The 6,334-nt window shown below is 43.4% G+C and overlaps 1 pseudogene; it reads right to left on the reverse strand.

The window, feature by feature from the left end:
* Positions 1–1,446: 1,446 nt before the first annotated feature.
* Positions 1,447–4,961, reverse strand: LOC137428548 (uncharacterized; annotated as a pseudogene).
* Positions 4,962–6,334: the final 1,373 nt, after the last annotated feature.

A 6,334-nucleotide genomic window follows, 5' to 3' on the forward strand; every position in this document is an offset into this window, starting at 1 on the left:
GAGTACCAGCTTACTGGGAACAGGAGGCACTGCATCATCAGCATCAGAAATAAAAATCTGTATGGTTGAATTGGCCTGCCAGAATGGAACTTCAGTCCTGCCGTGCCAATAACGATAGATCTATTATTGTGGTGCATTATTTTGTTGAAGCCAGCAGCTGACTCACGGATCCAGGGGTAATGTCTGGTTGTTGTTTTTTAGGGGTCAACGGGGAGCAATGTGTACATTTTGGAGGACAGGGAGGACTGAGCTGCAGTGAACGACCAGCAGGATTGAGCTGCAGTGATGGACCGGCAGGTCTGAGCTGCTGTGACGGACCGGCAGGACTAAGCTGCAGTGAAGGACCGGCAGGTCTGAGATGCCATGACGGACCGGCAAGCCTGAGCAGCCGTGATGGACCGGCAAGACTGACCTGCAGTGACGGACCGGCACGTCTGAGCAGCCGTGATGGACCGGCAGGTCTGAGCTGCAGTGACGGACCGGCAGGTCTGGGCAGCCGTGATGGACCGGCAAGACTGAGCTGCAGTGATGGATGGTTTTATATGCATTAGGGACAGTAAATGTTAGTGCCTGTACCCAGAAATTATGAAATTTTTAAATATCGCGAATCGCATACACAACAAGCCACATTAATACGCTCACAAGTCGGGTGTGTAAAGCTTCAGAGAATGACAACCAGGCATTTCTCGTCCCCAAAGGTCCCCTCGTCCCAAAAACAACTTGAGCCAAATAAGTAGTTTTAAGGTTACATACACTGATACGTGAACAGTATCACAATATAAGCCACTTTATTAGCCCTGTCCCTTGCACAGCTGGAGATGGGGTTTTGCAATAACTTCTGTGCGTGTCTCTCTGTCTGTCTGTCTGTGTGTGCGTGTGACTGTCCAGGCCGTAACCTTTTTACCATTTGGGCTATTGTCATCAAATTTTCACCAAACTTTTATAATGACAATATGGAGAAGAGAAATTATTAATTGTCAAAAGGTCAAATATCAGCATCACATAAAGTACATTTTCATCCGATTGACCTAAATTTTTAAGACTTTGCATATTGGGTCACTGAATTGGTTCACCAAACAAAAGATTTTTTGTTTTATTAAGATCAAAGGTCAAGGTTTCATCAAATCGTCAATTTTTGTCCAATTGACCTGAAATTTTAAGAATTTGCATATTGGGTCAAAATAGTGGTTCAGCAAACAAAAGCTAGAAGCAGATTGTTGTTTTTTAGATCTAAAGCTCAAAGGTCAAGGCTGAATAAAATCATCAATATTCACTTTGTAATTTTTTTTCATGTTTTCGTTATTTTTAGCATACGGAAATAGAAAAAGACGTCTGAATACAAGCGGATGCGGACGGGCTTTGCATTTTCAGATGCTTTCTCCTTGAAGTTGGTTCCCACACTATTGTGACATATTGAATACGTGTACAGCTTCTCCACTATCTGCGTTAAGTTATGTGTGCACATTGTGTCTCTCTTGTATCTTTATTGTTTATTGTGTGTATTTCTCTCGTGTGTACTTTTTGATGTTGACTTAAATGTGATGAACGACGAAACATCTTGTTGCAGGTAGAACACTCATATGGCTTTTCTCCAGTGTGTATTCTCTGATGTCCCTGAAGGTATGACAAACTTGCAAATGCCTTGTTACACACAGAACACTTTTAAAGGTGCTCACCTGTGTGTATTATTTGATGGCTTTTTAACGTTTTTCTTTGTTTGAAGGCCTTGTTGCACACAGAGCAATTGAAAGGCTTCTCTCCGGTATGGACTCTTTCATGTATTTTCAATACTGATAGAAGAGAGAAGGCCTTGTTGCACACAGAACACGTGTAGGGCTGCTCTCCAATGTGAATTGTTTGATGTATTTTCAACCCTGATGAAAAAGCAAATCCCTTGCTGCAAACAGCACACGTGTATGGCTTCTCTCCGGAATGTGTTTTTTGATGGCTTATTAACGTTTTTCTGTACGTGAAGGCCTTGTGACACACAGCATAATCGAAAGGCTTTTCTCCGGTGTGGATTCTTTGATGCATTTTCAATCCTGATGAAATAGCAAATCCCTTGTTGCAAACAGAACACTTGTACGGCTTCTCTCCAGTGTGAATTGTTTGATGTATTTTCAAACCTGATGAAAAAGCAAATCCCTTGCTGCAAACAGCACACTTGTACGGCTTCTCTCCTGTGTGTATTTGTTGATGGCTTATCAACGTTTTTCTGTACATGAAGGCCTTGTGACAGAAGGAACACTTGTGAGTCTTCTCTCCGGTGTGTGTTATTTGATGCATTTTCAAACCTGATGAAAAAGCAAATCCCTTGCTGCAAACAGCACACGCGTAGGGCATCTCTCCAGTGTGTCTTCTTTGATGGTTTTTTGACGTTTTTCTGCAAGCGAACGACTTGTGACACACAGAACAATCGAAGGGCTTCTCTCCGGTATGTATTCGTTGATGACGATTTAACAATGTTTTGTGAGTGAAGGCCTTGTGACACACAGAGCAATTGAAGGGCCTCTCTCCGGTATGTATTCGTTGATGACAATTTAACAATGTTTTGTGAGTGAAGGCCTTGTGACACATAGAGCAATTGAAGGGCTTCTCTCCAGTATGCACTCTTTGATGACTGTTAAACAATTCTTTGCGAAGGAAGGCCTTCTGACACACAGGACACTTGTGAGACTTCTCTCCGGTATGTTTTCGTTTATGACGATTTAACGTTGTTCTGTGAGTGAAGGCCTTCTGACACACAGAACACTTGTGAGACTTCTCTCAGGTATGTATTAGTTGATGACTATTTAACGTTGTTCTGTGAGTGAAGGCCTTCCGACACACAGAACACTTGAAGCGTATGTATTCGTTGATGATTATTTAACGCTGCTCTGTGAGTGAAGGCCTTTCTACACACAGAGCAATCAAAGCGCTTCTCTCCGGTATGTATTTTTTGATGCGTTTCAATTTCTGACAAAAAGGCAAATGCCCTTTTACACACGCAACACTTATGGGGTCTAGTGTGTATTTTTTGATGTGTATTTAAACCTGATGAACGAGCAAACACCTTGTTACAGGTAGAACATTCGTATGGCTTTTCTCCAGTGTGTAGCCTTTGATGTCTGTTCAAGTCTGATAAAAATTCGAATGCCTTGCTGCAACCAGAACACTTGTGGGGTTTCTCTCCATTATGTGTTCTTTGATGCTTCTTTAAATGATTTGATTGAGTAAAGGCCTTCGGACACAAGGAACACTTAAATGGTTTCTCTCCCGTATGCGTTCTCTGATGTCCATGTAGGTTTGCTAAACGAGCGAAGGTCTTGTTGCAAACAGAACACTGGTAGGGCTTCTCTCCGGTGTGGATTATTTGATGCATTTTCAATCCTGATGGAAAAACAAATGCCTGGTGACACACTGGACACTTGTGAGGTTTCTCTCCAGTGCGGATTTTTTGATGTATTTTCAATCCTGATGAACGAACAAAGGACTTGCTGCACACGTAACACTTGTAGGGATGCTCCTCTGTGTGTACGCATTCATGAGTCTTTAACGTTTTTCTTTGAGCGAAGGCCTTGTGACAAACAGAGCAAGTGAAGGGCTTTTCTCCGGTATGTAGTCTTTGATGCATTTTTAAAACTGATAAAAGTGCAAATGCTTTGTTGCACACGGAACACTTGTGGAGCTTCTCTCCTTTGTGTATTATTTGATGTTCATGTAGGTTCGATAAACTTGCGAATCCCTTGCTGCAAACAGCACACTTGAATGGTTTCTCTCCTGTGTGTATTCGTTGATGGCGTTTTAACGTTGTTCTCTTGGCGAAGGCCTTTTCACAAACAGAGCAAATGAAGGGCTTCTCTCTGACATGTGTTCTTCGATGTATTTTCAATTCTGATGTAAGAGAGAAGGCCTTGTTGCAGATAGAACACTGGTGAGACGTCTCACCAGTGTGAATTCTCTGATGTATTTTTAATCCCAATGAAAAACCAAAGGCCTTGTCGCACATGGAACACTTGTGTGGCCACTTATTCCTTTGGATGTGATTCAGGGTCTTCATACAACTTTGACAATTGTTGGACATGCTGTCAAATTTATCAATGTCCTGACACAACGACGGTGTCGTATCCTCGATGATAGAAGCGTCCGAGTAGAACAACTCTGAACACTTGGAACAAGAAACCGACTTCACTTGTTTCTCTGCAAAGACAATTCCAAAATATCGTGTTAATAAATCACAATTTGTCTGAAATTATTGTGCAATTGTAAAGTGTTTTTACTGGATTTAAATCAAATGTTGGCTGTCTAAACTTCCTCAAGGGGTAAGCTTCATTTTAATAGTGTTTAAAAATAACAATGACTGCATTGTAGTCACAACCTGTGACAAAATCTGGTGATGGGCCAATTGGCAAGCATGCATTCAAAGCACTCTTAAAAGATGAACAGCATGATTGGGAAACACACATTTAATACTCAATTTAAAAAATTACATCGCCACCACTTATCCATGTCACCCTCCCCACGGTTAAATCAGTACGACCTAATTCTTCACACGGTCACAGATTGCTTAACCTAAATATGGGGCAGTTCAAAAATGATGGGGCAGTTCAAAAATGATGGGACAGTTCAAAAATTACGTCATGCTACTTTTTTTTTTTTTGTATCATGCGTAACAACGCTTGATTAGGTAACGTAACGCTTGATTAACATGTGTTTTGAAAGGCTTGATTAAACCTTATGATTATTCAACAAATGATTATTTTTTTCGGGGACCCTCATTGTGAATAACAATTGACCCAAACAAAGCCAATGAAAATCTGACACAAAAACCCAGGCAGTGTATTGTCCTGTCCGTGCCGATAAAGACTGGTCTCGGACGGATTGCCGATCGAGCTTACACTCTGAGGCGTTCAGTCAACAATGGCGGTGTTCTTTACATGCAAGGGAAAGGAGATTGACGAACTTACCTGGACGGCTTCCATTGGAGTTTAATCAAGCAAGACCGACGCGGATTTAAAATGTACAAAAATAGCGGCTTTATTGAAGAAATGCCAGTCACAAAGAATGCACAACAAAATAAAAAAATCATAAATGAGGGACCCTCCATACGGACTCAATTACAGACAAGGGAAATAATAAAGGTGAAAATAAATGTGTGTGTGGGCACTTAGCTCTGGTCCCTTTGTTCGTCCCGGATCGTGACAGTCCCTCCGTCCTTGCGTGGGAAAAACACCTTGGTTGACGCGAAGGCCGTGCGCCGGAACAGCACTGTGCGTGGGAAAAACACCACAGGCTCGGGACGCTCCACACAGCCCCGCTGCAGCTCCGATTCACCCAGCACGGCTCCCAGCCGTCACAAAACTACGGCCCAAGTGCACCGAAGTCCATGAGCCGCGACCACCCCTCCTCACGATTGTCCAGACCTCCAATGTCCCTGGCGCAAGATCGCTATAAAATGTTCACGTGCTCGTGAAGACAGCCCACATGCAAGAGCACAACTGTGACTGCACGGCACCAATTTTCCAACGTAAGAGAAAGTAACTTTGACCGTTTCCAATCAAAGCCTATAATGTCCCTGGCGAACGACCAGCGGAGACAAAGACAGAGACAAAGAGGGAAAGGGCCACTCCATGGGGACCGATCAGCTCTCTGACCGTGACTGCGCTGCCCTGACAAATCAGGGCAGCAAGGAACGACAAAATGAGTGGTCCCACCCAGGGCTCCTTAATCCAAGACAGCAAATGAATGCGACCTTTCATAGAGACTATCCCACCGCAAGAGAGAAAATGTCATATCATCCGACGTCTCTTACGTCGTCCATGCCTGCTCCAACCAGCGAGTCCATCTCTTCATTCCATGACCGTCGTAACCAATCACTGCTCTGTGGGGGCGGGGCCTCCCGCCCCTCCTGTGCCTTTGTGATCACTAGGTCGGTGGTATCATCGGTGGTGTTCAATATCCTGTTTCCGGTTACTTTATATTTAGTGTTTTAATGTACAATTGCTGTGTGTGTGTGTGTGTGTGTGGGGGGGGGGGGGGGCATTGTCATAAGGAACAGAGGGGAAATAACAGAGGCAATTACATACAGGGGATTTACCATTAATCCCTAACTAATTAACATAACCCCACCCCTCGTCACGGGAACAATTATACACTTGCACGACATCCAGCCTGACTTATGTACATCAAGATGGCAACACGACATTCGGAGCATGGTAATCTATAAAATTCTACCTGGCTCCAAGGTAATCATTGCCTACCACCCACAAACGTAACCCTATAATCAGCAGAGGCGTACAAGCCTAATGTGTTACGCCCACCAGAAACCAAGATGACAGCCATATCATTTCGTCTG

Source organism: Myxine glutinosa, chromosome 5 (genome assembly GCF_964187855.1).
Source record: "Myxine glutinosa chromosome 5, kmMyxGlut1.1, whole genome shotgun sequence".
Taxonomy (NCBI): Eukaryota; Metazoa; Chordata; class Myxini; order Myxiniformes; family Myxinidae; genus Myxine; species Myxine glutinosa.